The sequence below is a fragment of the Tachypleus tridentatus genome, unplaced genomic scaffold (genome assembly GCF_004210375.1).
Source record: "Tachypleus tridentatus isolate NWPU-2018 unplaced genomic scaffold, ASM421037v1 Hic_cluster_2, whole genome shotgun sequence".
In the NCBI taxonomy this organism is placed as follows: Eukaryota; Metazoa; Arthropoda; class Merostomata; order Xiphosura; family Limulidae; genus Tachypleus; species Tachypleus tridentatus.
The window spans coordinates 35,866,048-35,874,809 of record NW_027467782.1 but is presented as its reverse complement, the minus strand read 5'-3'; the positions used below and the strand labels follow the sequence as shown (position 1 = coordinate 35,874,809).

Here is an 8,762-nt window from a genome sequence, read left to right as displayed (position 1 = left end):
GTTTAGAAACAAAATAAGAAGGATCCAAGTCTGTATTGATGACAACGGTGGTCACTTTCAACATTGTTTATAATTGTCATTCATATTTACCTCCTGTATTCTATATTGAAGCATGTCTGTTAATAAATATATAAGTGCACAGTGACTTTCTGAACACCCTGTATTATTTATTCACAAGCCCTTATTGGTAGTCTAGATAAATATGAAATATTTAATCAGCAACTAAAGGAAATGCATGATGAAATAGTCATTTCTGTGTTGAAGAACAATACTTGCACATAAAATGTCTGTAGTGAAAATTGATAAGGCTCCTCTTACACATGCAACTATTTATATAATACATGCACTGAATTGTTAATAGTAATAACTTTGGTCTCTTATTTAATAATTTACTTATTTTTGAGTAGCTTGTGACATTTTAAGTTTGTTTTTTACAGGTAGCATTATTTGTTTACTATTTACTCTACATGTTTACCTTTTTTTCAATATTAAGAAATATTAGTTTTAGATTAGTTGGTGTATACTTTTGCTGTTTGGTGAATTATGCCAGTGACTGGCTAAAAGAAATGTTAACTTTTTAATCTCATATTCTTGTAACTCATTGAAATAATGATGCAATGCTGATTTTAATTTTGTTTTGCCTTAACTTTAGATACATTGCTCAATCTTAAATTTCATCCATTTATAAGTTTTAACTAAATTTTGTTAAGTATTTATTCTACAAATCATTGAAGTTATCTGCTAGGCAAGTAATGTAACTTGAATCTGTCTTGGAGTATGAAAAAAATTATTCTTTTTTTTTTTTTTTGAAATAATAAACAGCACTTTATACTTCACTGGGGGCATTGTTTCAAACATAGAGATAGAAAACAAATGCAGGTTGTCCTGTTGGTAAACTGTTTTATTCCACTTTGATAGTGATTCCAAAAGCCATTTTAACTTGATTAAAGTAACTATTCACTTTCAGACTAGTCAAGAACACTGAAATAAACTATTAGGAATGACTGGAACAATATCTAATAAAATACATACAAGTTTGTGTTGCAAATGTGTGTGAGCATCTAACATGTTGAACAGATGAATTTGCATTGTAATTTTCTTACTGAAGCTAGTCATATAACATCACCCATAGTTGTATTTAGATGTTTGTTTTCACACACTAACACTTGCAGGTAGTTTTAAAAATCTGACATTTTTACGTGTGAAATAATACACTAAGAGTTAAAAAATAGCACTGACTGCTTTGGCAAATTACTCTAGGTAGAAAATCTGTATTATATGATGTAACTAATGCTTGAGTTAACTGCAGATACCAGTCACTTTCTGTTATTCTTTTGTCAGTTATAAATACTTTTAATGATAAGTCACTAAAGTGTGTTTTACAAGCTTCTTAACCACAGGTAAGAGTAAATTTTAATTAACACATTTAAATCTTATTTTCTACCTAAAATGTTTCTATAATTACTTTGAATACCTCTGAACTTTCTTTTGTATAGTATTAATAACAGTAGTAGTTGGTTTACTAACCACTTTTTCAACAAATGTCAGTTTACAACTTACTTTCTCAGGATGTAGGACTTAACTTTACATGCAAAGCCAGAGAGTAAGGGGAATACACAAATAAATTACAAATGTTATTGTTACATAATCATTTAATTGTGATTTTAAATAATCCTGCAAAATATTTTCAGAAACGTACAAGTTTGGTATGTCAGTTAAAACTGTATTAGATTGAACTTCCATAAGGATAAACACCACTACACTAATACAATATTCTACATATATGAGTACAGCTTATAAAATGTAAGATTTTGGAGAAGCATAATCACAAATTTTGGCAGTCAAATTTTTCTAGGAAAGTTTTCACAAAAGTGGTATTCTTCTATAAGTAAAGAACAAAGATCATTTAACAAACTTCTAAACAATTTATTAGCAGCAGTAAGACTAGTACTCTTACTACTGTATCAAAAATACAAGTTCTACAACACTGTATCCCAAACTTGAAAAATTTGAAATGTACTAGTTTCACAATCACATCCCACTTTGTTGTTATTACTTTTAAGTACAATTTGAAGTGTAACCAACATCAATAGGAAAAATTTTCATTCATTTGAAGCAAAGGAACATAATGAATTAAAACTAATACACTACTACTGTAAACAGTCCAATGAAGCTATAGTCTAAATCTAGGTATTCTCTCCTATAGTTATCTACAGTTTTGTACAAACAATTCATAGAGGTAACTTTCTCTTTTAAGCTGTTCCATTCATAAAATGTAGACTATGAATTTTCATATTTTCACTAACACCAATTAAAATTATTTAATGCAATGTAAGGTTGAAAATACAGTATCGTTCTATACAACCCATCAGATGAGCATAAATAAACCTGTTTGATTTAAAAAAAAACAAAAAAAATCCTTCATTACTAGTAAACTTTCAAAAACAATTACATAGTGACAATGGTAAGGGTTTTTATAAAAATTGTCCAGACTCTAGTATTCTGGACCATATAGAAATGCACCTAACATTCAAGAACCCACTGTCATTAGAGTTGTTCAGAGAGTATTAACCCTCCTTTTTATTAATAACAAGAAAATACTATGGTATTTTTCAATTCAGATTTCCCAACAGGCAACCCTGCTAATAACTTTTAACAAGATATGACTTTAGGTGCAAGCCGTCTTATGAATTTCGCCCAAGTATGTAGTGGTCTTAGATTTAACTAGCTTTCTGAATTTGAAAAAGTAGTAACTACTGCTTCATGTTGATTCTAATGTATTTGCTGTGTTGTTGATCAAAACTGATAGTCTTGTCTACCTTTCTGTAGGATAAGGCACATACAGTTCACTTTAAAGTGACCCAGCATTCATTCCACACAGACCATAACATAATAGAACGATGAAAGTTACACCTACTCACTAGAAACTGATGGAGTTGTGTTGCAACACCAGGTGTTTGGGTAGTTAGTTAACCTTTGGCCTAGCTCACACTCAATCAGTAGGACATTTTGTCAAAGGTACCACCACACTAGCTGCTGTTGTAAGTTTGATCTCTTGATTTCTGTTCATAGTTGTTACTTTAAACCTTATCAAAGCAGAAACTAACTTTATTAGAGTAAGTAAATCTCTAACACTCAAGTAATCCTTCATTGGTTCTCCAGATAGTCCTTAAATGAACTTGTCAATGAAGATCTGCCAGAGCCATGTGATGGTATATTTTAGTGTACAAATGGTACACACTACCCATTTAAATTATCCTCTATCAACTCTGATGGATAGCTCCTTTTTCTACTAAGTTGAACAATTGATACAAATTGTTATGACCGTATCATTACCTCAGAGTTGCATCTCACTCATGTGTCTCATAGAATCAAAGGCTGAAGTCCAGCCTAGAGATGTGATTGCACTACCTATTTATGAGACAAGCCATTCCAAACATTTATCTCCATAAAGTATTTCGAGAAGTGTTCCACATCCTCATTAGACAAGTTCTCGATTGTTTTTTGTATGGTGTCCTAGAGTAGCTAGTTTTGAGTCGTTCCTCTCTGGGACAGCGGTAATTCTTCAGATTTACAACGTTAGAATCAGGGGTTTGGTTCCTCTCGGGGAACACAGCAGATAGCCTGATGTGGCTTTGCTATAAGAAAACGCATACACTGTTTTGAGTCGCATATATATTTTCGATGCAAAGCTTATTTGTTACACACATAAACGTAGGAGGCGAGGGGTATGGAGAAAATTGCCCCAAAATTCTCGCCCCAACAGTTTTTTCAAGCAAAAATCACTCAATATTCTGCAAAAGCTCCGTACATATCTATAGCTCTTATATTTGCAAATTTATTATGCCTTTTCAAAACAATATATTACCCACACATGACATTTTCAGTTGCACCTTTTTAACCTATTAGTGCAGTAGATTCCGCGTGAAAGTTACCGGCATCAATTTTTCCAAACGACTATAAATCTTATGTATATAATTTAAAAGTTTATTTGATATTTTCGGGCAAAATTTATTTTCGCCCTCAGTTACAATCAAGCCCCCCACATCAATAGCCACACATCACTTCAGACTTACTTTATTTCACATTACTGTTAACCTATATTCACATTCCTCTAGGTATGTGTTGTTTCTCGTCATTTCTTGATCAGTCAAACTAAAGATAAACAATATATTTTTAAAACGATAGAAATAAACTTGTATTAAATATAAACAAAACAATTATTCGTTATCTATAATGCAAATAAGCTTGCATTTTATAAAATTTTAGTATTCTCGAGACAAATATTGGCTCCTTATTTTCAAAACGATTTGTGATTTATTATTTTATCATTCATCTGATACTCTATATGTTTCAACCGTTACTGACTGATGATTCATCTGGTACTCTGTATGTTTCAGCTGTTACAAAGTGATGATTCATTCGTTACCCTGTATGTTTCAGTTGTCATTGAGTGGTGATTCATCCGTTACACTGTATATTTCAGCTGTCACTAAGTGATGATTCATCCGTTACCCTATATGTTTCAGTTGTCCCTGAGTGATGATTCATCAGTTACTCTATACATGTTTAAGCTGTTACTGGCATGGTTAGGTGGTTAAGGTACTCTAAAGGTCGCGGGTTTGAATCGCCGTCGCACCAAACGTGTTCGCATTTTCAGCCGTAGGGGCGTTATAATGTTACGGTCAATCCCACTTAAAATTCCACGTAAAAGAGTAACCCAAGAATTGGCGGTGGGTGGTGATGGCTAGCTGCCTTCTCTCTTGTCTCACACTGCTAAGTTAGGTATGGAAACGTACATAGCCGTTGTGTAGCTTTGAGCAAAATTCAAACCAATCATCTATTACTGGCTTATTAGTAACCTGTTACTGGGATGTTATTCATTTGAATATATTGTTGATTCTTGTTATAAAGTAATAATTCATAAGCTATAGTCTATATTTCATGAGTTACTGGATTATTATCCACTTGCAACTTCCAATGATATATTAGTTACTGGATTAAGACTCATCTACAACTAAGACTTATCACGACCTGGTGATTAGAGCGCTCACCAATGGACTTTGATTTCATGAGGACTGTGCTATCTTGTGTTTAAGATATTTCAACTGAGGTCTCATCATATTGTAGCTTTTTTGACAAACTCAGAAGAGCTAATCAGCCTCTTTGGTTACTTCTGAATGAAAAGGGGAGCCATTTGTCCTTATAATTGATCGTTTACTCATGAATTTTATTTTATTTTGATGTTCATTATTTTAATTATCCATAAGGAATACAGAATGATTCATTACCCATTGACCCCACCCTCCATGGACACTACCCAACTAGGACAGTGTCGCTATGCCATAGTTTTGTGAGTGTTATACCCAAACATTAGCATCAGACTTACTGCCCATAATACCCGTTGAGAACGTTCAACACCAGTACTCAGTTTACCTCTGCCCAACAGGATCACATGACTGACTTTAGGGGGAAAGCATCACAAGTTCACCCAGCTACAGGACTTTACAACCAAAGTGGTGTGTTTCAGTGCCTCCGACGCCTCTCAACCAATAGAATCCTCTTCTTCCCTTCAAGGTCCTACAAGTTCCTCTCGTCATGTAAAGGAATCCACATCGAGAGGTAACCATTTGGACTTGTTTTAAAAACAAGAGTACCAATACACACACAATATATTATAATGGTTTTATCTTAAAATTGAATAACCATCAACTTCTATATTTATTTAAAACTTTACAACATGTCTGAATTATTAGGAAGAATTATATTATATTCATATTCCAAATCCACCAAGTAGTAAGTATATGTAGATTCTGTTGTTCCATATTAAATATTTGAAGTAAGTGGTTGTATAGCCTGTTGGTCCTAATGAAATGTTTCCAGTAAATGGAATGTAGATGCTGTTGCCCCAAATGGAATTTTTCTGGTAGATGGAATGTAGATGATGTTTCCGCAAATGCAATATCTGTGGTAAGTGGATGTAGATCCTGATACTATATGATGTTATAGCTTGTGCTCGGTAACATACGCTCATTGTCAAGTCAAAATAAATTATAGATCTTTACATTTTGTTCTGTTTTATGACTCGGTGACACAGCGGTACCTCTGCGGACTCACAACGTCACAAACCTTTGGTCTTCACTTCCAGCCAATAAACTCTTTAATAAAATAATTTGAAATATAACATTCATTTATTTTTATTGTGTGAATTGAAAACTGAATTAAACCTGATCGTCTAAGTGATTATTGTATTTTGTGTATGAATATATTATGACGACTCATCATTCATTACTGCGTGGATAGGTACGTGTAATACATTTCGTGAAATATGAATTTCTTTTGTTGCTTAAAAAATTTCAACTTTACTTGAAAATGAACCTGAAAATGTTTTAGAAGTAACATTTTGCCTCAAGTTTCACATTTGTTAGAACCACTAAAATATTGTTAGAAATTATAAACCACCTATATAATATATACATAGTGTGTAATTTATATAGATAGATGGGTTATATTTAAAAGGAAACAGTAGTTGGTAATCATATCAATTTGACGTTTTGTTACGATTTTCTGAAAAAGAAAAAACGAAACGTGTTTGTGATTTATATTCCGTTATTGTTTTATTTTTTGTAATCATGTTTTTTTTTCATAACTGTAACCAGAATGTCAAAGTTTTCTACCGTGAAGCTTTACCTAAGGACACTTCCAATTTCCACATCTCCATCCTTCTACTGAACGGAGCAGCGTTTTCTTCGAAAACCTGGCTGGACCTGGGCACAATACAAGTGCTGGCTGCAATGGGCTACTAGACTGTGGCAATGGATGTACCTGGTGGGCTTTCAGTTCATTACTAACTTGACATTACAACATTTAGAGGTAGGCGTCAGTTCATTACCAACTTAACATTACAATATTTTGATATATACTCCAGTTTATTGCTAACTTAACATTACAATATTTTGATATAGACTCCAGTTCATTGCTAGCTTAAGATTACAGTATTTTGATATAGGTGTCAGTTCGTCACTGAATGAAGAGATAGGTAGGCAAGACCTTTATCATAAATTAAATTATTTGTTTGTTTTTTAAATTTCACACAATGCTACACGAGGGCTATCTACGCTAGCCGTCCCTAATTTAGCAGTGTAAGACTAGAGGAAATGTAGATAGTTAACATCACCCACCGCCATCTCTTGGTCTACTCCTTTACCAATAAATATTGGATTTACGGCTGAATGGGCGAGCATGATAGGTGTGACGGGGATTTAAACTGGCGACCTTCAGATGCGAGTCAAGCGCCACAACCACCTGGCCATTTTGGACCCTGACCAGTTGTGAATAGAGTTTCAAACACAGTCGTGTATCTCTTGTGTAGTGAAATATGCTATCATGTTAAGTATGTAATTAATTAGCATGTTCTTTATTAGGAATTGAACGTTTTTCAATCTATCAATTGTGTAAATCTACAATTGTATTTCTTATTTTTGACATAAATTTGTTATGCAAAAGTTTAATCCTGGTAACCTTTAACCTGCAGTCTACACAGCGCGATCTTTGTTTGTATGTATATTATTCACCTCACATTTATGTTTGAATATTTTTATAAGAGGTTTCGGTAACAGCGAGAGGGCACGCATCTCTGACCCCGGCGAGTTCATTAACGATGTAGTTAAAGCCTTGAACTTGATACGTCCTGTGGTGGTCAGTTCTAGTATGAGTGGAGCTTTTGCTGTTCCGTACCTGGTAAAACATTGAATATTTCAGTTTTTGTCAGTTGTGATAAAGTAAAGCTATTCTCCTATATATTTTAATATTTTTTGTATGTTATTGTGTTCAAAGTATCATTCATCGCAAGTATCAAAACCCGAATTTTATTTTTTCAAGTTGTGAGACTTCCAGCTTAGCCATGAGAGGAGGGTATCTAATTATTTAATATATTTTGTAGCGAGTAATAAATAAAAATAATAAACTTTTAGATCTGTCATCAAAATGTTACTATTTCTTCTTCATGTAAACCATGTCTATCTGAAAGTAGAATGTAGCATCTAATAAACACGTAAAAGAAGATATGGAAATCAAGATTATCTCCCCCTCTCTCTACACACTTGTCTAGTGTTTATTGTTAGTCTTTTGGAAATCAAGATCATCTCCCCCTCTCTCTACACACACGTCTAGTTTTTATTGTTAGTCTTCTGGAAATAAAGACACACACGTCTAGTGTTTATTGTTAGTCTTCTGGAAATCAAGATTATCTCCCCCTCTCTCTACAAACACGTCTAGTGTTTATTGTTAGTCTTCTGGAAATCAAGATTATCTCCCCCTCTCTTTACACACACGTCTAGTGTTTATTATTAGTCTTCTGGAAATCAAGATTATCTCCTCCTCTCTTTACACACACGTCTAGTGTTTATTATTAGTCTTCTGGAAATCAAGATTATCTCCCCCTCTCTTTACACACACGTCTAGTGTTTATTGTTTGTCTTCTGGAAATCAAGATTATCTCCCCCGACCTCTACAAACACGTCTGGTGTTCAATGTTAGTGTTCTAGAAAATTACCAATAGTTTTTATCATATTTTAGACTCCTTCGTTGGTGGTGTTTGAAGAGTATGATCGTGGGAAAAATTCCGCTCTGTTATGCTTGTTAGCCGTAAGTCAAGGAGTTGAGATCCCCAGAGTAAACCATCCGGCTTATCTAACTAGCCCTGGACTTTGGCATAAACTTCTTTACAATTTCCTTCGTTATGCTAACAAGCTAGCAACTGA

The 8,762-nt window shown here is 33.6% G+C and overlaps 1 protein-coding gene and 1 long non-coding RNA gene across 11 annotated transcripts in view; one reads left to right on the top strand and one right to left on the bottom strand.

The window, feature by feature from the left end:
- Nucleotides 1–8,762, bottom strand: part of LOC143242171 (uncharacterized) — a 54,970-nt gene that overhangs the window by 2,963 nt on the left and 43,245 nt on the right. For 2 of the 7 annotated variants that reach the window (XR_013022510.1, XR_013022505.1), the window contains one exon: nucleotides 4,077–4,155. The exons of the other annotated variants lie outside the window; for them this stretch is intronic. This is a non-coding gene — a long non-coding RNA (uncharacterized LOC143242171). The remainder of the gene's footprint in view (nucleotides 1–4,076; nucleotides 4,156–8,762) is intronic. 7 annotated transcript variants of the gene reach the window in all.
- Nucleotides 5,478–8,762, top strand: part of LOC143242169 (uncharacterized) — a 79,538-nt gene continuing 76,253 nt past the window's right edge. For all 4 annotated transcript variants that reach the window (XR_013022500.1, XM_076485495.1, XM_076485498.1 and 1 more), the window contains exons 1-2: nucleotides 5,478–5,622; nucleotides 6,660–6,873. The gene's annotated coding sequence lies outside the window, so the exon portion shown is untranslated. The remainder of the gene's footprint in view (nucleotides 5,623–6,659; nucleotides 6,874–8,762) is intronic.